This window comes from Alligator mississippiensis, chromosome 2, assembly GCF_030867095.1.
Source record: "Alligator mississippiensis isolate rAllMis1 chromosome 2, rAllMis1, whole genome shotgun sequence".
Taxonomy (NCBI): Eukaryota; Metazoa; Chordata; order Crocodylia; family Alligatoridae; genus Alligator; species Alligator mississippiensis.
In genome coordinates, this window is record NC_081825.1 from 216,802,729 (window position 1) to 216,829,198 (window position 26,470).

At 44.9% G+C, this 26,470-nt stretch overlaps 1 long non-coding RNA gene across 2 annotated transcripts in view; it reads right to left on the minus strand.

The window, feature by feature from the left end:
• Positions 1–25,599, minus strand: part of LOC132248731 (uncharacterized) — a 47,677-nt gene extending 22,078 nt beyond the window's left edge. For both annotated transcript variants that reach the window (XR_009460083.1, XR_009460084.1), the window contains exon 1: positions 25,369–25,599. This is a non-coding gene — a long non-coding RNA (uncharacterized LOC132248731). The remainder of the gene's footprint in view (positions 1–25,368) is intronic.
• Positions 25,600–26,470: the final 871 nt, after the last annotated feature.

Here is a 26,470-nt window from a genome sequence, read left to right on the forward strand (position 1 = left end):
TTCACACCAGAGCCCCCCGTCCCCTGAGATGGAGTAGGGGTGGAAGGAGGCTGGGAGGAAGAGCTCCATGCCTCCCTGGGCCTGCCGCGTGTCCCAGAAGTCGACACGCCGTCTCTCGGTGCTGCCGCAGGTGGCGGCAGTCTGGCCGCCTTGCCCTGAGGGCACTGAGCAGCCAGGTGGGAGGAGCCGCCGCACTTAAAACACGTAGTCTCTCCCACAGACAAATAGATAATATACCTCCGACCCTCGAGCGTGAAGCTCAGGGAGCGAGGTAGAGACTGGGGGCCCTCCTTGAGGAGCATAAAGACCTGCCTCCGAAAAGACAGGATGTGCTTCCGCTGAGGGTCCTTGCTTCCCATCGGCAGCCGGCAAAAAGGACTCATAAGAACTCCATAGGCCTCGAGTCCCCTGGCCAGCTCCCGATCAGAAACATGTGGTGGGATGTTAGAGATCACCACCCTCACTGCCTGAGTCTCTAGGGGCGTGACAGGGTAGTGGATGCCCGCAATGTCTAGGCCCTCAGCACACACCTTGTCAACCAAGGCAGGCGTGCTCAAATAAATCATCGGGACCGTGTTCACACGACCCGCATAGCGGATGGTACGCCATCCCAGGAGCGCAGCCAGAGCCTCCATGCAAACCTCGAGCCCCACACGGAGAGGGGTATGAACCCTCAGGCCATGCGTCAGCGGGAGGTCCCGAGAGACATCCTCATGCCAACTACCAGGTGTAGGAGCAGCCATCCTCACTAGGACAGGGTTAAACTGCAAAGCAAAAAAACTAAGGGAACGAAAAGAAAACTTAAACACAGGAACTCAAGGCCAAGCTCCCGGGAATGAGGCCAAAACAGAAAGTGAAGATAAGCCACTGAAAGGGAGGGAGGGATTTGGGGGGTGAAAAAAAAAAAAGCGTGGATAGAACAAAAAAAGAGGGGGGGAAAAATACACCCCTCAAGCGGCAAATGATAATAGAGACCTCCCCACAAAGGGGGAGGAGGGTGGAGGGGAAAAAAAGCGGCAGGGGAAGGAGGAGGGGGTTAAAACAGCAAAAATCAAAAAGAAAAGGAAAAATAAGGGGTGAGGGGGGGATGGAGGGTTAATTAAGAGCACCTCTGGAAGGCAGGCTAATGGAAAAGGTAACTCCCCATAACAAGCAGACAGAAAAAAGAGAAAGAAAAGGAAAGAGACAGTAAAAGAGAAGGCTGCGAGAAGCATCTCACAGACAAAGAAACCGGAAGCAGAGGGGGAGGGAAGAGAGAGGAGAGAAAAGTCGGGGAAAAAGCTGCAAAAAAGCAAGAAAAGAGTCAGAAAGCGAAATAAACAGAGGCTAGAGACCTTTAGAGAGGTGGGAGTGAAGCAAGAAAAGAGATAGGAAGCCGGGGAGTCTTACGCTCGGGATCGCCCCACGCAGCTCCAAGCGAGCCTGGTCCGAAGCGTCCAAAGCGGAAGGAAGGAAGGAAGAGAAGCAGGAAGGGGAAGGGGTCATGGTCAATGCCCCCACCCTCCCACTGCCTGGCCCTGACAACTGCTGGCAGGGAGGGGGAGGCAGTGGGGAGGGAGGGGAGCAGAGAGGGGAGGCAGGGGGGAAGCCCTGCTATGAGGCGGAGGGAGCCCCCACACCGGAACTGGAAGAGGAGGTGGTGGTGGCAGAGGGAGTCTTTACATGGCCAGCCCCGAAGGATGAGTGGGGGCTGAGGAGGGCCATGCATACACTCCCTGAAATCCATCATTCTTGATGGGTAATTAACTAATACATATACCGGAAAAACTGTGTTATCCAGAACTTTATCAATCGGAAAGCTCCACTAACCGGCATCCGAGTGACGCAGCAAAAGCGAAACCGGAAGTCCCACTTCCGGTTTCACCGCCATAAACCAAGTTCTTCTTTTTCTTCACTTTTTCAGCCCATAGCCCAGGGCAAAGCAGCCTGCACAGGGCCCCCCTCCCTGTCCTCCGGCACACTGACACCAAGGAGTGCACCGGACAGCACATATTTGATTAACCTGCATCCCCCATTCTGGTTAAGAGGAATTACTTTAAGGTACTTTTTCATGTCAGTGCTATTTCCATCCATAAATGAAAGGCATGGTCTTTTCTCAGATTGCTTTTATCTCATCTGATCTTAGACTGAGTCAGTACTTGCCACTGTCATTTTTTTTATTTTATCATCTACCTTGAACTACAGATGAAGCAGCTTTTATAGACCTTTATTTCTAGTATTTCAAGGGCCCATTCATCTTTGGCACAGAGGGCACTTTCATTAGTTGCTCTGTCACACAACAAAAACAGGGTCTCTTGCATTTATTTCCATCTTCGTAAGGAATTCTTTATGGGATTATATGGGGGATTCTTTTATTTTTTATGTTATGAAACTTGGTGAAGTTTAAATCTCAGAGGCCAAATAGATACAAGCAGCTTAAACACAAAGTTCAGTGCACTGCTGCATTAGCCAGGGCAGTCTCAGCTGAGAAGAAATTTGGTAACTTCTAAGACAAATCTGCACAGCAACTTACTAATTTGATGTGGAGATGCATATCATGAATAGCATAGCACATCCTGCTGTACTCCTGGCCTCAGGGCAGACTTCAAGATGTAGTAGTAGTAGTAGGTATCTGTCTGCCTCACGAGACAACAAAATTACACTGAGTGAGACATCAGCTCACTGAACATAATCCTTGCTTGAAAGATAAAGCGTAGCTGGAGTGACCTGTCTAGGGTGCAAAAGCCGGGGCAGCGTATACGGAAACACGTTCCAAGAAAGCCCAGCAGGGCAACCATGCTCCTACACTTGGCAAAACAGTTTTTTAAGAAGCCTGGAATGCAGTGTATCTTAAAAGGAAGGCTGAATGAAAGCCAAGATTGTTTTTAAAGCAGAGCGTTTATCACCAATGAGCTAGAAGCAAGGACTAGAGCAGTGGCTCCCAACTTTTTTTTGCTGCAACCCTAACTCCAGGTTACGACCCCTGCCCCCGACTCACTCATGCCTGGCAGTGCCAGCGGAGCCCAAGCCGGGCTGGGACTGTGGGGGGCAGTGGCAGTGAGAGCTGTGCAGACTATGCACCAGGACAGCCCCGTAGGCAGGAGGGGAGGGGCAGAGCCAGGGGCAGACCCCCCCATGATCCTGTTTTGGGTTGCAACCCAAGGTTGGGAGCCACTGGACTAGAGAGTGAAAATCCTGACCTCTGTTAGGCAGAAGTTCAGACTAACTTGTAATAATGGTTTCTTTTCACAGAATACAATCCATGATTTGCAGAGATATGGCGCAGATGGCATGATCTTATTAACTCTTCTTCTAGCGTCCTTCCAGAAAATTTAAAGCCCAAATGTTGCCCCAATAACACCAACCACAGTAGCATAGAAGGGATTGTTTGCATATCCATCAGAATCTGGCTTACTAAACATACCTTGGTGCAGTGTGTAAATTTTTACTTGTGTAACAACTGGTGCTGGATTTGCAGCAAAGCTCAGGATCCCTGCAAAGGCAGAGTGGGAAAGTTTGTAGGAAGTTGTTGCTTGCAAGAGCATATGCATGTTTTTGATCAGCTCCTGAGGAATGAGAGCGGTGGGAACTCAGCCCCGTGGACTCAGCCAGGCTCAGAGAAGTGAAGGGACCCCAGGACCACAGAGCTTGGGGGGGGAACCACCCTGCAGTCTGTCTGTGAAGTGAACCTGCCCTTAGTAACGGGGAGAAGACAACCTGGTATCCTTTTTCCCTCTGTGAGGCAGAGGAACCCATGTGAAGGAAAAAGGGTGGTAAGGTAGACTCGCCTAGGAGGGCAGGGTATTGATCTGGGAAGGCTCTGGGGAGAGTTAACTGAGAACCAGCCTGGGGCTGGGTGGATGAAAAACCCAGGGTTGTTTCAGTTATCAGCACAAGGGGCCATGTCTGGGAACTGGAGAAAGGTGCTTTCGGGGAAGGGGGTCAGCATGTGTTTCTTTGCAGATACCACAGCCAGCTGGAGCAGAGGAGAGCTTCTCTTCCCCTTGCAGGCTCTAGCAGAGAGCAGGACTTTCTGAAGCAGCAGCACCAGGGGTGGGTATTGTGTCACCAGCTTGAAGGAGAGCTGATGTCTTGTCAACCCTATGTGCTCCTGCTCCCTGGAGTCTCAGGGTTGTAGCTGGGGAGTTGTACTGAGGGTGTCTTTGATTCTATTTGTACAGAGTTGTAGTTCATTGATACTTGCCTTCAACAATTCAATTATTGATATCCTGTTCCACTATTAACCTCATTCGTATGTTGACTGTTTTGTAAATAATAAACAATGTAAATAGTTAGACTTTATGTACTCCCGTGTGTGGGGAAACCACAAGAAAGCACTCCACAGAGAGGTGGCTCCAGCCTTAGGGACTGGAAGGTTGACCAAGGCTATTTGACACCCCAGGACCCTGAATCTGGACGTGGCCAAGGGTAGCACCATGGCTAGGGTTACACTTGTAAATGCTTTAGCTTGGAAGTGTCACATTCACCAGATACCCCCACGCTAGATCAAGGCTTCAAGGCACCAACCCTTGTCCACATGCCCAGCAAGTCTCTATATCCAAAATTTCAGTGTTGGGCCCTGCCCCTGCTCACTGCACCCCCAAAGTCCAGCCCTGCTAGGAGTCCCATGAGCCAGACAACAGCTCCCATGGCCATGTTTGCCACCCTGCTTTAGAACATACCAAGTGGTAATAAACCCAAGTCTGGTTGTATCTACTAGGTGTGCGGGCCAGGCGCAAACCCAGGCCCTTTGTCGCGCTGCACGGGGGCTGTGGCCGGCAGCCCGGGCACGCCAGGTCGGAGAGGGCGGGCGCCGAGCTAGAATTAGGCACAGACACGTAACGGTTGATTTTAAGATTGTTCGTGTTTTTTTCTGTTTGTAACCACAACTCAAGCAAGTTTTCAGCCTGCACCGCGACCATCTCGGTGTAAGTAAACAATCACGTGGAGTTTGCTAGGCTCCACGCAGACCGGATGTCCAGGACAAGAGTACCTCAAAACTCGTCGATACGTCTTATAAAAGGTTACCGCTCGAAGACGGGAAGAGGTGGGCGGTGGATCAGGCCGCCAAACTCCTCTGAGTAACACACAGGGTTTCTATGACCCTGCCGCGCACACCCAGAGTCCCCACGAGATGGATGTGGAGTTCTCTTCGGCTTGGGCGGAAACCGCTCAAGCCTCTTATACGGCTAGCAGGCCAATCGCTAGCCGCCACGTGGGAATAATTTAGCACTAGCCAATAGTGGGACACAAATTTGCATTTGAATAGCAGGAACTCTTTGCATCGTGCATTTCTGTGTTGCAAAGAAAATGCACCCTGCAAAGACAGCTGCAAAGTGGCGAGAACTTTCTCCTTTGCACGCTGGTTCTCTGTGCAGCAAAACTACACCGTACAATGAAGCTGTAAACCCACGGGGATAATTCTAGTGCCGAAGCACACACAAAAAAAATCAGACCTTTGGGTCATGACACTAGGTACCAGTTCCCATCACTGAACACCTTGACCAAGCCCTCCTGATACGTTCTCATTTATATTAAGGATGCTTCTTAATGACCTCACCAGTTTTCAACACTTTTTAGGTGGCTCAAAGTTACACTGCTGCAGGGCAGGATAATCTCCAATCTGTGCTACCCAGCTCATGTTATACTAAGGTTAAGCCACTCTAGCGGTAACCCCACCTGCCCCCACTCCCTCACTAGCCCAGATCAGGTCTACCACCCTCCCCCACACCCCACATCCCTGGTCACTGCCCCTGCCCTGCCACCCTCCTCCCCAATTTACCCGTGGCTACCCACACTGCCTGTCCCATTGCTGCTGCTCTCTGGGCCATGAAAGCAGCAGCCCACCAGCAGCAGTGTCTTGGCAGGCAGGCTGGAACAGACAATGCGGGCAGCTACAAGAAATTAATGCCTTAGGGTGGCAGGGGAGAACCCTAAGGGGCAGAGGGGAGCCCCTGAGGCAGAGAGACCTGGGGGAACCCTGGGGAGTAGGAAAACCCTGAATTGGGGGGCGGGGGGGGGGGGGGGGGGGGGAAGGATTCTTACCTTTTAGTCCTCCAGGCCCCTGCTGGCCTGAAGAGCAGTTGCTCCAAACTTGAGCTAGTTTCAACACCAATCAACATTTGTGTGACTCACAGTGTAAAGGTGTAACTCAGCTTCAAGTTGAGCTGCATAACAAAATAGGCTATCTTCACGCAGCCCAAGCATAACCTCTTGGTGGGATTTGTTGTTCTTAAATCAGACCAAAGGGATGATTTTTAGAGGCAAAGCCATCAAGTTCAAAGGACTCCTCTAGAATAATTTCTAGCCCAATCCTTTCTCTGTGACAGGTAGCCAAATACAGCTGCACTTAGTCTTCCATTTATATGAACTTTTAGATGAAATCTTAGTTTCCAAAGGCATTTTTCTGGGCATAACATTCATGGTCCCAAGGTACTGATATGACCCCAGCATCTTTAGCACTCATTATTGAAGTTAGCTGCGCTGATTTCTTCTGTCTGTCCATATCATTAGAGATATACAAATTGAGGAGGCAGCCATCCAATTTCACAAGTAAGTCACAGTCTTTGCCTGCACCTTCTGAGCAGGAAATATGGGGACTTTGCCCTGGCATACCCTTTCCCCTGGAAAGGCAGCAGGGATGCTGGGCACCTGGGCTCCTCACCTCACCCACAGCAAGTGGCTACTGCTCCTGCTGGTCTCCATGCCTCAGTTTCCCCATGCATCAAGGGTGAGTGAATGTATTAATTCCCCTGTCTCACGGGCCCCAAGGCAGTGAAAGCACAGGGCACCTAATCTCTGAGTGCTTCCAAAAGCTTCTTCAGAAACGCACAGAGTTAGAAATCCCTTTTGATAGTGGGGAGCAGTGTATGCAGCTCCCATTAATTTCAGCGGGTCCTGTGGGTGCTTCGTACGTGGGAGGATTAGGCCCCTTATTTTTTTAAATTGTGCTGGATACAGGCATTTGTCTGGGTTTACACCTGTCTTGGTTAGTTATTTCAACTACTCACTCACAGCTCAGAGCCTGCTCCCTCTGGCAGAAATTACTGACCAGGTCACTGCCCAACTAGAAGCAAGGACAGGGAGGGAAAGTACAGAAAAAAAGAAATGTTAGGAGAAATATCTACAGAAGTAATAGTTTCAAGATCATTAAAGACAACACATGTAGCTTCTATTGGCCTGAGGTTGTCATGATTTATGGGCAATACATTCAAGCAGTGGCTCTCGTTTTAGATTCAAGGCACCACTCAAAAAACACCAGGTCTCAGCTTTGGCTTATTTCCTGACTACAGAATAAAAGGGCATTTTTTTCTGTTGCAAAGAGTTCAGAAAGACCACAGCAAGTTTGAATGTCTTTGAGACCATGGATTCCTATTGGAAATCTCCGTTTAGCTTGAACCATGTGCAGGTCTTTGCACATCTCACAGTGCTAATACTGCACATCATTTTTAAAAGGCTCTCATGGCAACCTGGTTGAGAATTACTGCATTCAAATAAAAAGCTGTTACATATCAGAAATATATTTCTGATAAGTTAACCATAGGAGCTCCTCAAAAGTGGATCACTCTTGCAGCAGATTAGTTTTCTTCACTTTAGGCAGAGTTTGGGCTAAGATGCAGTTTATACAATACACAGAAATATGGGACTTCCATTCCATTTTACTATATCCAGGGCCTCACTGTAATGGAACTCAACATCAGCAAGCTTTACTCTTGGATAATGAAATATATACACCTCTTATTTAGATAATATATTGCCTCAGATAGACTACAAAATGATAATAACAGTTTGAAGTCCATGAAAAAAAACATGTATTCAGTTTTTAAAGACTACAATTCATAAAGCAGTATGCCAAGGGAATTATTTTTATCATGATATTGATTTGTTGGCCTTTCAAACAATGCTGCTTAATTAGCAGTGCAATGTCATGCACTATGTTCCAAAATTGTATTTTTAAGCTAAAGTTCTAGGAGAGCTTCTTGAAATTGGATTTGCTACCTCTAACATTTGCTAAGAAACTTTGGGTTTGTACCTGTGTGTTCTGACAAAACTTGAATTGATTTCTCTCATTAGCACTTTAACTTTTATCTGACTGAAGCTGACTGCATGTGTACCAGTAATTGTGCTTGTGAAAAGAAAGACGTATACATTGTACTTGATATATATACGCATACCAGATAACTGTATACTTTACTTAGGTCTTTGGGAATGGGATTAATGTTCCCTCAAGGCCATGTTGACTGCCTTCTCAGCTTCTTCTCTTTGGGACCCTAATTCCAGTGTTTCTAGGTATGGAGCTACAAACAAAGCTTTTCTTTCTCTCCACAGTTCTCACGTATTTGCATGTTATATCTGGTGAGGCTTTCTTCTTCCCAGCTGTCTAAACCAAGAGCCTGTCTCCAACTTCCAACCACCTGAACTGGGCCCATTGGTAGGCAGCATCCTGCCATCCCTGAGCCTCCTGTAGTCTTTCCTTGGCCACTTCCCCAACAAGCTTTACCCGCTCATACAGCTCTAGCATGTACTGCATGGGGTTCTGGCCCCAGTCTCTTTGCTCTTCTCAACCTTCCTTAATTAGGTCAAGGGTCCTGCATAGCTGTTTCCTTCATTTTGCCTCTTCCCCCATAGATGCCATAGGCCTCATTAGAGTTCGCCTATACATTTTGGAGATCAAGAGCTGTTCAACCTTCTCCTCATCCACCTGTCCCCTGTCCATTCCGTATAAGATATTTTTTTTACCTCAAACTGGGGTCTGGTAGCTGCCATCTCAAGACCTTTCCATTGCACCTTGCTTAGATGAAAACCATCTTCCTGCAAATGTTCAACTCTCCATCGGTTTCAGTCAATAAATTCACTGAGGTTTATTTCTTAACTCTCCTTTTCTTCTTCTTCGCATTCTCCTAAGAGATCCAAAAGCTCTTGGCCCACCAGACCTTCTGCTTACCTCTATGGATCCATCTCTTCCCTCAGTCCACAGTTTCCCTCTTCTTCTCTGCCCTCCCCATCTCCTGGTGGACCTGACATTTCTGCCTTCAAAGGTTTCCTTCACCAAAAGGTTTCCTTCACTTAAACTCTAGTCCATCTCTGCCTACTGAAATGGGATAGGGTAATTTAGGAGCTAGGCACACTATTGTGACATGAAGCAGCGAGACTGTGCATATAGAGGGTGGGGTGCCACTCGTGTGTGTGATACATCATGCAGTGGCAGAGAGGGGGCAGGGGAAAAGAAAATGAGTAGAACCTGAGACATTTGGCACCTACTGGTGTAGCCCACATAGCTCCCAGCCACTTAGAAGTTGAAGGGCCAGGCTTACAAGATTTAAAGCTTTATTTATTTATTTTATTATAAAGCCAGAAGATAAAACTTTCCTCCTGTAAATAATTTACCATACTGCAAAATCAGACCAACATGCAACCTACATTTATGAGTTGTATATCCAAATGTTTTAATCTAACAATGCCCTCTCAAGTGCCAGAACACTCGCAGTTCACTTGCGTTCACAGACAAAATATAGATTTTTTTTCATTTTAAACATATGAAAATTAAGAGTACTGCAAAAAAAAAAAAAAGATTCTAGAGTGTATAACACATCTATTCAAAATATATTGACAATATTTACAGTTCTAATATTTCAAACATACTCATTTTTGTTGTAACCTGTTAAATTTACAAAGGGGAAATAATACCAGATCCAAAAAGCACCAATAGGAAAGAATAGTTTAATCCCACACTGGCATCAGACAACTGAGCAAAGGGTGCCTGGATGTGACCCCTGATAGCTGGTTGGCTAAGAAGGAGTTGGATAGTGAGTGGATGGTATATGAGCATCTCTGAGTGAATCTGTGTGAAGAGATGAAGTAAGCAGGCATGCATTTTGAACTGCATTCTCTCATATTTGTAGTTTGGAAAACCCTGTTGCTGTCACTCAGCAACCTTAGCTGGTTTCACTGAAAGGTTTATTAGGTTTGATGTGGTTTGCATTTTAAAATTCAGTTGCTACTCAGATCTGTTCTTAAACTTTTTTCTTCTGTTGATAAATACTCTTTTCCAATTCTGTGCTTTACTTTATTTACACAGGAGCATTGGTGGTTGTCTAGGAAATGCATCTTATGTTCTCCCTTAAATCAGGATTCTCATAATGAAAGAATTCCCTTTGCAACCCTGGATCACGTCATGTTAATTCAGTGCTCTTTTTATGTGGAAGTGGGGCAGCTGATTGAGTGTGAGATTTGCAGTTAAATCTATTCTTTACATGCCTGCCAGGATGAAAGAGGTACCATAAGGAAACATTCCTCACAAACTTACAGTAGTAGCTACGTGGGAACACATGAATCAGAGTATGACATATTCCTTTCTCATGGAAGGAAATGGCAAAGCACCCATTGACTTTAATAGGAGCAGGCATAGGTCCTGGGGTACTAGTAATCTCTGTGAAGGGAAATGAATCCAATTGGTTTTCAGTAGAATAACGCCATATAAAAGTTGCAGGAGACGGTCTGTGGTCTCATTTATTATAGAAGAAAAATAGAAATCCCTCATGAAATAGCTACACTACTTAGCACTTACCCAGGAATTTTCAGCTTGAAAGCATGCTAAAAACATTAACTAATTAACTCTCTTACTACTCCCATGAGCTAAGGGAATATTATCCATACTGTAGATGGCAGAATGGCTACTCAACTCAGCTGAACTAATGAAGGGAGATGCAATGAGAGATGCATCTTGGCTAATCTACTTGTTCAAAATTGTTCATTTCAAAGCCCAGTGTCACTGTTGTTTTCATTGAAGGGATGATATCTATTGCTTTTTTGTAAAAGGACAAATACACCAGGTTTGACAATTGTTATTATATATATAGCAAGGTGGAGTAATTTAGTAAGTCGCACACACCCCTTTTACTATTGTAAATCCACTACCAAGAAAAAAGCATCAATACTTACTATTGCATCATCTGAACTTCAGCACCTTGTAATCTTTCCAAGGGAGGGAAAAAGGATGAACTATCTTTTTGTGGGCCTCAAACTATCATGCTATTCAAACTATTTCCAGCCCCAAACTTCCAAAATCATGAGTCAGATCTCCCCAAACTGATTTTAATTAGAATTTTTACAAGAATACTAATAGTTGAGGTCTTTTTTTTTTTTTTTTGCTTTGCGAGTTTTAGGCCCTGAGAATACACTCTTTCATGGTTGGGAAGAAAAGCTTTCAAACATAACTAAATAAACATTTACTTTGTTTTAAATGAAAGTTGAGATTCTCACCAAACAAAATAGGTCAAACACACTTGCAAGTGATAAGATCCTGTGACACTGGACCAGGTGACTATCTAAATGTTGTGCTAATTGCATCACTCCCCTCTCATACCAAGTTGCCTTTATGTCATTATTTACAGCATAATAATTGTTTTTACTTACTCTATTACAGGAATCCTCAGTTGAGCAAACCTTTCTCCTTCAAACCAGCAGAGGTTCCAGTGTTTGATATAGTTCAGAATAGCTGTAATTTTTCTCCCACATAATTTAAGATGGTTACATCCCGGTGACAAGTAACAATGACCAAAATTCTGTCTCAAACATAGATGGGAAATAAATGGTACCCTATGCAAATTCCGAGTCCACTAATAGAGAACTGGGAAACATCTATATCATTTAAAATGAAAACTGTTTATTCCTCTGTGTATTGTTTTTGATGGATTACCTGCTATCAGATTAGATTTATAACCATCCCTTTTGATTTAAAAGGAAAGGTAAAATAGTGACCCAGAAAAAAAAACATTTAGAAAGCAGGTGTATAGCCCCAAAAAGAGACTTCTCTTCCAGACAAGGGTTACACAGCTACTTACCAAAGCAGAGAATGCAGACATTAAAGGATTCTGATCTGCTAAAATGTGTGGAATAAAGAGAAGCGGGCAGGGAGGGAAGCCTGTCAAATCACTGCCATGACTGACATAGAGGCTAAGATGTGCAAGCAATCAAGCTTAATGCCTTGGGAAGAAAGAAGGTACCAAGGCTAAATGTGTGCATAATTTTGCAGGGGATGCCTTGTGTAGGTAAAACAGCACATGTGTGGGTCTCTGTTATTTAAAATCCATTTCTCTAAACACTGGGTACTGCTAGTAAAATTGCTGCCAAGATAAGGACAAATGAAAAAAGTTGCAGTGAGGCAAACAAGGAAAGCTAATCTGTGTGAGCCACTCATTGCTAACTTCTCATGTGTCTTCTCTTACCCCACACAGCAGTGAAACCGAGCTCATTAACCAAAGCTGGTATCCCCTTTTTCTGTTTTAAACAAGCTGCCTCTGTTCCAAGCCTTATAGGCCTGCTGGGTAACATGTTTTGTAACCTAGAAACCCAGTCAGGAAGTGGCCGAATTGTATGATATCACCCCAAAGAAAAGAGAAGATACCAGCCAGTCACTTAATAAGGATGCATTCAGGCAGCTGGAAATCTCCCTTACAGGTGCAGATAGAACAGACAATTTTCACCCACTCTGGCCACAGAAAAGAGTTTATAGTCATGACCAAACACAAGTGCATGGCTGCAGACATTTTAAAATGGCCGACTGGGTGAAAATCTGACCCCTTATTACCAGTGTTCCTGCTATACTGCATGACATGTACATCCACCTGGCAGCATGTGCACACCACGCAGCTTAGAGGGAACACTGCTCATTGCATGAGGGGTCAGATGAATACATTTCAAAACAGTGTTTTCTGTAACTTGTGTCTGCACTGCCTGGCAGTCTCTAAAGCTGTTTTCAGAATTGGGGTGGAGGGAGTCCAGTCTGGGGATTTTTCAACCCCACCTGGAGGGTGGGGCAAGTATATTAGATCACCCTGGAGATTCACCCACCCCACCCTCCAGCACTGGCTGGGGGAACCTTTAGAATGAGCTCCCTCTGCTCCTTTTCCTACCCTCCCATTCTGAAACAGGAACAGGTTGGGAGACAGGAGGAGCTATTTCTGGGGGAAAGCCAGCTGCAGGCTCGCAGCCAGCAGCTAGATTCCCCTTCCCCCTGGAACCAACAGTGAACTCGTTTGGCCCGGGGGATCATTGTAACACAGAACACTTCCTGCAAAGTGTTCTCAGTTACAGTGGGGAGCTGCACTTCCCCACAGCTCTCCAAGGCAGCTCCCCACTATAACCATTTCTCTTAGCAATGGCCCTTCCTTGATCCCAGCCTGTTCCTGTTTCACAAGGGGGGCAGAGGGAGCTCATTCTAAGGGTAAGACAGCCATCATGAAAAGACTGTTGAAAACTGCTTAGATCAGTCAACTACCATATTTACTCAAATCTAAGATGATTCAAAATTTAAGATGACTCCCAATAATTGAATTCTATATATGGTAAACGTATACATTTGTTATGATGTCCTGTATATAGGATGTAATTATTGGAGGGTTTTCTTTAATTCATTTCTCACCCCCAAAGTACAGGGGGGTAGGTCATGGGAGGGGAAGGTGCTGTGGGGAGGTCAAGCAGCTTTCTCCCTTCTTTTCTGTCCCCCCACTACCCTCTACTCCCTGCCTGAATCCTCCCCCAGCCCATCTTCCCCTGTCTTGCCCCTCCATCTTTGCTCCCTCTGCTGCCCCTTCCTCCAGCCTCTGCTCCCCACTTACCCCTGTCCCCTTCCCCTTGCTCCATACCAGCAGACTCTGTCCCCCTTCTAACTTGCAGCATGGAGCACAACCTCAGTCCAGCTCCCATAGCAGCCATGTGGGTTGCACATGGCCAGCTGCTATGGGCCAGAATGGCGGCATGCTCAGTGGCCCAGGCTGCAGCATGCATGGAGCCTGCTGGTACGAAGGAAGAATAAAAGGAGGGGGAGGGAGAGGACCAGGTGGGGTAGCAGAAGCTACATGAGGAAGGAAGATGGGGGGGGAAGGGGAAAGAGGGTACAGGGGGGCAGATGCTGAAACACTTAAGGGTGGTAGAGAGGCAGCAGCTGAGGCTGTGGCTCCAGCTATTGCCTGCACACACCCTTCCTCCACCCATTATCCTTGTACTTTATTCTAAGAGAAGGGGCTTCCCCTCCCCCTCCCATGTTAAATGGGGGAGGGGGCTCATCTTATAATTGAGTAAATACAGTATAGAGAGGAACAACTTGAATAAATTGCTTTTGGATGTAAGTTTAGATTTCAGACTGCTCTTACCAATTCAAATAGATATTATTGGTTGATGTTTGTGCCTCTTGCTCGCTTCTCTGCTATACATTTTAATAACCAAAGATAAAGAATTGATGTCAGATCTTTTAGGGCTCATCATACAAATGCCTGCCTGGAGTGAAGGTATGTTTCTATTACAGCTTAAGAAAACATTGTCATCATTCAGGTAATGTAGGGTCTCAAAACAGAGGGATGTGAATGCTGAACTCCTTGTCCCCTCAGAATACTAAAGTAGTTTCACATTTTGACCTAAGTGTGAATTTTGCACATGCCCCCATTCTTTATGGAGGACAAAACCAATATTGTAGATCTTCAGGGTATGTGGAATCAGGATCTAGTTCCATATTTTTCCAGCAGACTCACTGATGCCTGGGTTAAACTCAAACAGCAAAAAATATTGAGGAGAATCAGTTTAATTATAATGAAATATTAACAGGTCATAGTGCTGGTGAACAGCTTTTGACTTTGCAAATCCAATTCATGTCAAAGCTTGTAGCTTTTATCACTGGCTGATGTTATATTTCACTTGCAATCTGTTCTTCTCTCAATGAACTGCTGCCTTCTGATATATGCTTGGCTAGCTGGCGATATGCATTCTCAGTGGGATCAATGGGGAATAGTTATGAGATCTGAAACAGAGTTGTTTCAGAGTTGGAAGAATCCATGCTGGGATAACCTCTGGTTCCAAAAAATTCTCTTTCCTGTAAACCAACCCGTATAAAATAGAGCATTCCATGTGAATTTGGGATCGTTGAGGAGACCTGATAGATCGTCCTATGCCTTGCTACTAAGTGTTTGCTCCTGAACATTTTTACAAAACCTTTCCCAGAAGAGACAACTCTAAAATCCTGCTCCCCCCCACCCCCAACAAGCCATAAGCCTATCCCTGCTCCCCTTCCTCGTCTCCTAGAACACAACCAACTTTTACAAGAAAAGCCTAGCTTCATAGGGTCAGAGATTTTCAGTTTTCCTCTATTTGCTCCCTTTCCCTGTCCATAAAACTATATCTGGAAGTTAGGATGGAGAAACTCATTTTTCACTTAAGTCACTGGATCCAGGCTTAGAAAAATAATTGAGTTTGATGGTCAAGTTAAGTGTAACTTGGCAACAACAACAATTTGGGGCTAGAATTTTTTTTTTTAATTTGCTTCCCTTCATTGCCATAAAATTAGGACTTTTTAAGCAAGAGCCATAATTACGAAGATATAGGACCAGTTTTATACTCTGGGTTCTCCTAGTAGAACCCTGGCCATGAACAACAAGTAATTAAGTCCCTCCGTAGCACAGGTTCAGTGGGATAAGTTGCTTATAGTCACCGCTCTGTCTCAGAAGTGGGGGCATAGCCCAGAATGAGGCAGAACCAAAATAGGCAAGAAAAGTGCCAATTCCATGAAGTTTCCATTAACAGATTCCAGTAGAAACCTGGAATACTTGAAGAGCTGTCTATCTCCAACTGCCCTTCTTACACCCTTACTGCAGCTACCCTTGTAGGCATGAAGTTGGCAAAACTAGGCCTCTTGCATCCGTGCAAATAAACATGATCCATAGCGTTTATCTTAAATTTTCCTTCAGAGACAATGTGCAATGCACCAAACTCACTGCTATACTCCTTCCCACCCTAGTTGCCAATGTGGAGAGAAAAAGCAAGCCCAGTTCTCTCTCTTGGCAATAGAAATTTTTCAGAAAGTTCTGAGCCAGGAGAGCAGCTCCGATTTAAAAAAAAAAAAAAAAAAAAAAAAAAAAAAAACACACACACACACACACACACACACACACACACACACACAGAGCACATAGAGCAGATTAGAGCAAAGCAGAAAGCTGGACAAGAGGAGCTCATAGCATTGGAAGCTAGAGAGTCTAATACAGAGATGGGGATCAAGCAGGGAAGCAGATGTACTAGAAGAAGCTGCAGAAATCTATGCAGAACAGGTTGCCACTAGTCAACACTGTTAGCAGGCTATAATCTGAAGACTGGAGGAGGAGACAGCAGGAACTGAGCAAGGTCCTGCCATACCTACTACTTCCAAGTGCCTTAGGAAATTCAACGTACCACAGCGATGCAGCAGTCATGTAAATTACTACTGTTTTAAACCAAGAAAAATAGTGTTTTGTGAAATCCCAAAATGGGGCTGGAGGTGGGATGGGTTGGACAGGGAAAAGAGGAGAGAAAAAAAAAAAAAAAAATCACAAAGAAGATAGTTCCCAGAAAGCAGAGTTTTTTTGAGAAACTTTGGCTAAGTATAGTCAGTCAAAAAGCCTAAGTCCAAATGGATTTAATATTTGCAGATTAGCCTAAACTACATAGATTGAACTGATAAGCAAGTGAACAGACATTCACTTTTGATTCCAGAAATGCAGTCACATGCCTGCAGTAGCCCAGAAGCCAGGGGTTACTAGAGCATGCCTGCTCTGCTGGAGCAGGCAGCTTGGGTCAAGGCTAGCCCACCCACCCTCCAAAGCACCCTGGTATGGTAGGGGACTGAGAGTGAACTTGAATCTGGAGGGGATTTGGGACAGAAGTTCAGTAAACCAATTTAATCTAAATCAGTTAAGTCTGATACTACATCCATCTGTGAGTTTATCTTAAACTAGTTTTGGCCATTTTGAGAGCAGTTTATGTGCACGGAACTTTTGTTGTGTTACAGTTTCCCATCACTTATATTGGTTTTTGTGTAATTTCTTCCCATAGCCTTTGTTTTGGACAATAGTATCAGCACAGTATCCTGTTGCTCCTCATTCTTCACTCCAGTACAATTGTAGAATGCATCTATGGAACCTAAGTTCTTCTCAATCATGGAACTCCAGGCATGAAGGACTGAGAAGGAGGGATGGAGGGTAGCAGAGCGAAGAATGCATATGCTCCTCTGGGATAACTCCTGTTCCTACAAGGTGTTAACTTTGTTCTCCTTTAAATAATTATCCATATGCACATTCCACTGTGGATGACTCCAAAGCAGTAACCTGTCCATTCAGAGGTGAGACCCTTGGGTCTCAGGAGACTAGCAAGTGGAATACCACTTTACCAAACACAGCATCGGATTTATCCCCTAAACAATCATTGGTGTCAAGCCAGAAAATTAAGAAATTGAAGCGTAAGCAGAAAAGGGGTTTTCTGAAGTGCCATAACAACTAGTTCCTTGGCCTGATGCATTAGTGCCAGGTTCCTGGCACTGTGTACAAGCAACTCTGCAAGTATCCACTGTGGCAGAATGCCACCTGTCTCTCCCCAAAAACTCTGCTCTGTGACAATTTGGTTAACATGGGCCCTGCAGAAGGCAGACATCCCATCTCTTTAGGTAACCTGAGTTGGATACATTCCTGAGGGAGGAGGGAAACCTGCTCCCTCTGCCTACATGACTGGCATCACATACCTGGGTGAAGGGCTTAAGCTCCCTATTGTTCTAAGTAATGCCAACCTGACTGAGAGGGAGCTAGAGACACTGCCAGTCTACCCGGCAACCAGTGATGTATTTCATAATTGGCTGGCTGGCAGCCAACAGGTGCTAGTTTCCATTGGACCAGGTAAATGAGGTTATAATGTCTATATAAGTTAAGCACTGCCCAGGAGGAAGGGCAGTAGCCATGATGAAGACTCAGAGAGAGAAGAGCTGGACCATCTGAAACTTGCTCTCTCTTTTCAAACCCATGATCAATGAACTGCTTGACTCCAGAGGGAATCTGCACCTGCCTCTGGATGATACTCGTGAGTAAGCTACCTGAGATCTAACTAGATATATAGCTTGCAGTAACTCAGATGCGTGATCAAAGGCTACCCAGCCACCCTGTTTGCTCTATGGGATTTCTCCGATATTGCTCTACTCTGTACCCTATTGTAAACCTACTCTTTATAACCAATAAATTTCTCTTTTGTACCTAGCTTGCAAATTGAGAGTGGGTCTAGATTAGGTCTTGGGGTTCCCTCAGTTCAGCTGACTAGTGGAGACCATTATTTGTGCTTCAGACTGAGGGAAGCACCCCAAGTTCTTGAAGTGGGTTGAATACCCTCAAGGGCTACCAGGCCAGTGTTTCCCAGGGGACACAGAGCCAGGATCAATCCAGACCCTGGGTGGTGGTGGCACTACCCCCAGTCTAGCAGGTGCGCTCCAGGAAGGGGGTTGGCTACATGTGAGGCACTCCCAGGGAGGCACTCAGAGCCTGGAAGGTGTTTGGGCACGGTGAGGTAAGTGGCTTAGTGCAGGAGCACCCCCTACTGGCCCACCACATCCACAGTACATCTCTGCCATTTTAGGAATGTCAGAACTAGTAAGGAGACCATTAATCCATCATGCATGCACCAAAGTCGTTGTCTGGCATCACATGGGTACATGTGGCCATCTGTTCGATCAGGGAGAGACATGTTCCTGCCATTGGGGCAGGACTGGCTTCTTGTTGCAAAACCAGGTTGGTTAGGCTCTGGAATCTGTCCTGAGGCTCGTTAGCCATAGCTGTCATGGAAGATGACAAGAGCAAACCACTGGGAGTTTAGCGTCAAAGAATCAGTGGTAGCGAGTCAAACTCTTGCAATATAAGTCTGCTGCTTTTGGGAATCTGATGGGTGCTGTTGGTTGCTCTATAGCAGGCAAGGGAGAGGAGGGCCAATGCCTCTCTCTTGTTCTGCGTTTCATATGAAACCTCTCTCTGAATGGTCAAACCAGAAACAAGTTTTACATCATGCTAAATCACAGCATTATGTTTGCTCTTGAGTGGACATAGAAGTTTAGACATCAGATACAGGCACAGCTCTAGCTAAACCTGAATGTAAAAAGGTGCAACCCTTTTAAAAGCAAAGCATCAGAAATGAGAGTGTTACATGAACTTACACAAGCTATGAAGCTGGTTCAAGATCTTGTCCTTGCCACAAGCTGCACCCACCTAAGCAAGTCTATCTTGTCTATCACAGTGTACAAAGTAGCAAACAATATTGCATTGGCAGAGATGGACTGAATGACCTCAACGGTCTTTTTCAACTCTAACTTCTATGATGCTACAGTTAGCAAGAAAAAGTACACTGGCGACTAAGTCAGGAATATAAATTAGGTCTGCTATAACCCTTTGGGATGCATCATATATATTTGTACATTGATGCCCAGCATGACAGGTGGAAATTACAGCATCCAAGTAATGAGATTTGCAAGCAGAATGCACAGCCCTACTCACAAAACAGGGTTGTCAAGACCCTGTGCTGTTGAACATTGTGACTTGTTCTTGCAAAGCTTTTCTACTTTGACCTTAAAAAGCTTCCATAAATTTAAAGGATTGATTCACCCCAAGTGTTTTCAAGAAACTTTTTAGAGAAAGAGGCTCAATTATCTTGATATAGTTTTGGCTCTTTCCTCCAATTTTTGTGTGCACAGCAAATGCAATTTGCTCCTTTTATATAGTACTATAGCAAGGCAGTCTGGCCCTTTAAGTGGGGGAGAGCGCCCTGGGGTAGGAGTCCAGCTGTGGGTAATTAGCTGGAAGTGAAAAGCCCAAAAGGGGGAGATCATGGGTAACTGGAGTTGGGGGAAGGAGCAGCTTATGGTTAAGAGGCAGACTGAAACTCAGAGGAACTTGGTTCTAGTAAGGGCCAGAACTTAAAAGAACTTCTCCTGCTGCTTGCAGAAAGGCAGAACATTTTGCTTTGTTCAGGTCAAGGCTTATCATGTGTGCAACAGACTATTGTTTGGGCTGGCTGACAGATTCCGAAGGTGACCAAGCCTGCCTGTACAGGAGCAGGAATACCAAGGGGCTTACAAGTACTGCCAACTCTTAAAGTGACTGATAATCATCATCATTTAAATCAAAAGGTCACTACTAAGCCCAGCATTTTCCATGTTTCCTCTAGTTCTTTTGTCATTACCATGTAATTTGATATTCTACAGGTGTCTACATTTTATCTCTCTCTCCAAATTAGCGTTACTTTTCTGTGTTTTTTCCTTACTAAGCCTATTGTCTTTCTGCCTCCTGAAGTTCTCTTGCACTTTGCAGCCTTTGCAAATCAAAGGTGGCCAGCATAATGGCAACAAAGCCCTAGTGTTGAGTTCATAAGTTTCTTGTTTGTGGGTCTAAGATTATGATATTTTACTAGAAGTGCAACATAATTAATTTGGGAAGAGGGTGGGAGTAAAGCCTTAGTACAGTCTACACACACATGGCACTAAATATTGTCCAGAGAGATGCTCTGGACCACAAGTATATATTTTTTCCTCTTTCAAAGAGCGCTGTAATATGAAACCATTTTAAAAATGCAGAAGTACAGGTGAATTTAGGAAATTACCATTTTAAGATGGCATTCACGTTTCAAGTAGTACAGGGCAAAACATCAATTGACATAACAGGCACAGTCTGCTGAAGTTGCTTGAGCTACATTGATCTCATCCTACATAGTAATTAATATTTTCCCCTGCAAATTACTATCACAGAAAGAAATATAGGCCCCTTGAGGGGAAATAGCTATTTTTAAATCCTGGGGCTTGTTAGATAGATTTTCTGCCTTTAGAAAGAGAAAACCCTACTTGGTTAAAGTTGGGGGGGATAGGAGGTAGGGGGCAGGGTTTGGTTTGGGTCTTTTTTCTTTCTTCTTTTTTAAAATGACACAACTTAGCGTTTTATAGGAAAGCAAGTTGGAGAACATTGATGAGGACTGACTTTAGATTTCATAGACATTAGGGCTGGAAGGGACCTCAGAAGATCATCAAGTCCAGCCCCCCGCCCAAAGGGCAGGAAGTCAGCTGGGGTCATAGGATCCCAGCAAGATGAGCATCTAGTTTCATCTTGAAGGTGTTCAATGAAGGCGCTTGAACCACCTCCGGTGGCAGGCTGTTCCAGACCTTGGGGGCTCAGACAGTAAAGAAATTCTTCCTTATGTCCAGCCTGAAACGATCTTGAAGTAGTTTGTGACCATTCGACCTCGTCATCCCTTGGGGCGCTCTGGTGAACAAACGTTCCCCCAGATACTGGTGGTCACCCCTGATAAACTTGTAGATGGCCATCAGATCACCCCTGAGCCTGCACTTTTCCAGGCTAAAGAGCCCTGTGGCTCTCAGCCTGTCATCGTAGGGTCTGCTTCCCTGACCTCTGATCATGCGCGTGGCTCTTCTCTGGACTCTCTCAAGCTTCTCCACATCCTTTTTGAATTGTGGAGCCCAAAACTGGACGCAGTACTCCAGCTGCGGCCTCACTAAGGCTGAGTACAGGGGGAGAATGACATCCCGGGATTTGCTTGAGAAGCATCTATGGATGCAAGCCAGCGTTTTGGTCGCTTTACTAGCCGCAGCATCGCATTGCAGGCTCATGTTCATCTTGTGGTCAATGATGACCCCCAAGTCTCTTTCTTCCATAGTGCTAGCCAACATAGCACTGCCGAGCCTATAAGGATGCTCGGCATTTATTATGCGGCTGTTAGAATTTACATTTATTTTGGACAGGCAATAGCAACAGTGACGCTCAGGTACTTGGCAAGCCCCATGTTTCATGAATGACTGTGCAAGAAATTGCCAGACACATCACAGGAATTAAACACATCCATGAAGATGCTTTGAAGGTTGCTTTGGACATAAACACCATAGATTCCGAGTGGATATTATCAGTCTTCAGATCTGAATCTGAAAGAAAGGGCCACAACCTTTTCACCAGATGGAGTTGGCGATTCAGGTGTAGAAAATCCAGGAGCACCCCAAAAATGCAAACCTGAGTGACAAGGGAGGCTAAACCCAATTCCCCCTCCCCCATGTCAAGCAGTCTGCCCACCAATGTCTCTGTCTTCCCTAGATTTAGTTTCAATTGGTTCACCTGCATCCCATCCCCTGCAGCTGGGCACTGGGGAAGTGAAAGTACCCTGGGGCTTGGTTGGAGGAAAATATATATAGCTGGGTGTCATCAGCATATTGATGGCACCCCACTTTAAGTCTCTCAGTCTTGCACAGAGGCCTTATCCACACATTGAGCGGGGGGATGGACAAGAAGATGGAGCCTTGGAGAACCCCACAGAAAAGGTGACAAGGGGATGAAGAGCATTCACTCAGCGCTACCATCTGACACTTCCCGGCTAGGAGAGAATATAACCAATTTAGAGTGGTGCCATGAATACCCACTGGGTCATGTACATGCTTTATCAGTACCTCATGGCCAACTGGATGGTCAATTGGTTTCTGTGCATCAAGAGATGCTGAAAAATTTAATAATATCAGCAGGCACAATTTTCCCTGTCAATCTCCAGCAACAATCATCAGTCAAGGCCGTAAGCACAGTCCCTGTCCTATATTAAGTTCAAAAGCCTGATGGGCATAGGTCCTGGAAACTGATGGCATCTAGATACACCTGAAGCTGCCAGATAACTACTCATTCAGTGACCTTCCCCCAAAAAAGCAAGATTGAAGACGGGGTGATAACTAGCTGGGGAGTTGGAGTCAAGCAATAATTTCTTGAGTCAGGGATAGACAATTGCAGACATAAGAATTTCAAGCACCCTGCCCTCCCAGAGGGAGGCATTGACCACCACCACCACCAGCAGTCTCTCCCATACAAGGCAGGACAGACATAGGTCCAGCTCACAAAGGATCACCCTTATCCAGGTTTCTGGTTTGAGACTTCTTTTATGTTGATATTTCTAGTTAAGTGGCACACAATCTCTGGCTCTCAGGCCAGATGCAGTTCACAAAGCCAGTGTGAACAGCCCCTCACCAGCATGTCAACATAGGTGAACAAGCCTGCTGCTCCTCCCCTTTTGCCCCCTGCCTTTGTCACTGATTTGAGATTATGAGCAGCAACAGTGTTCACCTGCATTGACATGATGGTGAGCTCAGAGCTTTCATGCTACTCCAGAGCCCAAGAGCTGAGCACACCATTCACTTTCCCTTCCTTCTCCCAGGCTGAATTCATCAGCAGGAGAAGAAAAAAAAAAAAAAAAAGGATGAGTATCCATGGCAGCAGAGCTCAGCTCCTGGGCTCCAGAGCTGCATGAAAGCTCTGAGCTCACTGGCACATCAGCACAGGCTGTGCCTGAAGCCACAGCTTTTTTGTAGCTCCATATCCCACAAGTTGAGCATTGCTGCCATTCACCTCCTCTCCCACTCCCTCCACCCCCAAATTCAGGAGTGAAGGAAAGCGAGACCAAGCAGTGGCAGTGCTAAACTCCTAGGCTCTGAAGTTGCACAAAAGGTGTGGCTAAAGATGGATTGGCAGTAGGTGGGTGGATGACAGCAAGACTCAGCTCCTGGGCTCTGGAGCTGAATGAAAACACTTTGGCAGCTGCAAGGGGAAAGACAGTGGAGACCTGTCCTTGGCAGCCCCACACAGGTACAGGAGCACTGTACAGAGGAAGCTCCACGATGGAACTGGAGGAAAGGGACTAGAAACAATGACTGTAGATAACACAAAGTTGTGACTGTGTTACTGCCTCCTAGAGACCACTATAAGCACCTAAAGAGGTGCATATAGTAAGTTGGTTGAACACAATATAGTACACAACAGGAAAGCTGCTTCTACAAATGAAGAGTTGCAGAAGCCTCTTCACTAAATAGGCATAAAACATTGTGTAGACTTCATCATACCAACATTGCTGATCATTCCTCTCTGGGAGAAGCCCTGCCTCTTCCCTTATGCTGTCCTGAGAGTGCATAGTCTTGATTACTTTGTCAAGAAAGAGTTGTGATGTGGTACATCTGTTTTTCCACAAGATGATCCACTTCCTCTGCATTACATGAGTCCTCAATTAAATGAGAAATCTGACTTAGGCTTACCCTATTGAGTACTTTCATTTTATGGTTTGTGACTCTTCCCTACACCCCGTTCTACTGGGGACAAAAGATTGTTTTAGATCATAATTCCCCATTACTAGCTGAGCAAGGGGAAGAGTATCTTCAAGGAAAAAACATCTTCAAACAGTCGCAGATAACCTACTAACAGTTTAAATATTTTCCCCAAATGCTAAATGAACAAGATTAAATTGCACAGCAGAGTGAATAAAGCAGATTGCCCTCTTGCCTTATATTTCTTCAAATGATGAACAAGCCTGCAGTAGGTTTGCTTTTAATTTTCAGGGACCAATTAAAAATGTAAGTAACCTTTACTTTTTCCCTCTTTAAAGCATAGAGATGTTTTGCTGTATCATCAAGTGCCTACCCTTTTAATGTCATCACTATCAATTTCATTAAAAATTTCTCAATTGACTCTGCCACAGGAAAACACCTTTGACATAATATTACAGTCATGATTTATTATTAATCTCATTTTCCATCATGTTTCTCTTTAAGTCTCAGTTCCTGAAGCTGGGAGCCTTTTTTAAAGCTTTAATAGCTGTGGAGAAAAACTGGATAACAAGACCTGAGTAAATCCAAAGGCTCAGAAGCCAGCAAACAAATTTGAAAAGTAAAACAAAGATATTATTAGAGACATGATTTTAAGTCAGTTCCTTAATTTTGAGAAACGAATGATCTCCGAATGCTTGGAGTTGGCATCACTGGAGCTGTACATGTGGGTAAATGAAGTGCAAGGTGGAAGAGACACTTTTGACTAGTGCACACCCCATACACCCCGCAGGGATATTCTGCAGTCTGCAAGCTCACGTAAAGGCCAAAACACAGTTATAGGACACCGAAGACAACTTCATCCCAAGGAATGAGAGGCTTGCCAAATCATATAAGCAGCTAAATGGGGGGGGAGGGGCGGTTCTCCTGCTTTTAGCCCATAATTAATTCCCTTTTCAAAATGCATCTTAATTTTGAATAAGATTCCACGTACAGATTGTTAGGGACGTATTCAGAGCATAATCGAGCTCCTTCCACATTAAAAATGGAGTCAGCTGCAGGATGCAGATTCATATTCTGAGCATTGAAAACTCAAGCCTCAGCCCCAGCTGGCCAGATGAATACAGTTGCCAGGCAAAGATTTTGAATAGAATTTTGTTTTGGAGACTGAAAGAAATCCAAAAGGAGTGTTCCAGTTGTATGCAGAATAATTTCAATTGCCTTCATGATGCTTTGCTTCAAGAATTTGCTACATTTTTAAATAATACTGTTAGATGCATTAATTTCTTTTCAAATAGTTCGCTAATGACCAAAACCAAAAGAAAACATCATCCTGCCCCAAAGCAGATAGTAGAAAGAAGCTGACTAATGGTGTTGGGGAAAGATTCTGGAACTAGCAGCTAAACTGTTAAATGCCACAAAACCAACTCGCAAAACTATCTGTTACACATTCATACAAGTTACTGGCAGAACAAAACCAGCACAAATCTCACCATTCCACATGGATTGGATCCTAAGCACCAGGGAGGTCATCTGTTTCTGCAGAAGGAGTTATAGTTGGTCACTCAAAATACCCAGCCTTTGACACAAATGCAAACCAAAAGCAAGTATACAAATAAACCTAAAGCCTATGGTCTTTCTCCAGACTTAAGGGTAATCCAGGCTCTTTGCTTTTCTCTTCTCTTGTACTTTGTTCCAGGATTTGTTTAATTTCTTTGTAGCTCCATCCCTATTCACTAGTCATCACTTGCAGCTGGCTCCCTGCCTCTAGACTAGGCAGACTATTAGCTGCTAACTACCTGCAGCTGGGCTTCAGTCCCTGGAGGCTTAGCACCTCCTTGCATATATAGTATATTAACCTTTCTGTTTAAAGGCATCTATTTAGTTAGATCAGGGATGTCAAGCTCATCTGGCCCATGGACCAGCCTGCATTCTGGATGCCACATGTCCTGAATCAGGTAGTGTGTGTGCAGCCTCTGGGCTACACCGCCTCAGAGTTGCCACCACTGTAGGGCTGTGCTGCACAGCCCCAAAGCAGCCATGATATGCAGTATGACTCCAAATCAGCAGGAAGTCACTCCAGTGCTCCAGAGCTGTGCTGCATACTATGGCCACTCCACTGCTTCTATATGCAAGTGGGAGCATACACCATATGCAGAACACAGAGCCATCTGTCACACCCTGTACGCTGCCTGTATGTCCCTCTAAGACCCACAGGCAGCACCTAGAACTGGATGATACAGCTTCAAGGACCAGATCTGGCCCATGGACTCTATCTATGACACCCTGGAGTTGGATTGCTAACAATGAGATTACTAAAACTAAAAAAAAAGTAAAATGATGTACTTGTGAACATTTAGACTATGTATATGCCTAATCTTTTCCACTGAGTGAATGATGAAAAAGATGTTGGTCACTTTCACTTTTATTTTGAGCCACTTTCACCTTCAGAATTTAGCAGGCCAGTACAGTACATTAACATTAAGTGGAAAATACTGCAGGGACATGAAAGCCAGTTTTCACTAGAATATTTTCTAAATATAAATGGGAAAATTCTACTGCTTTTGGACTGAGACGCAGACTGCAAATAAAAAT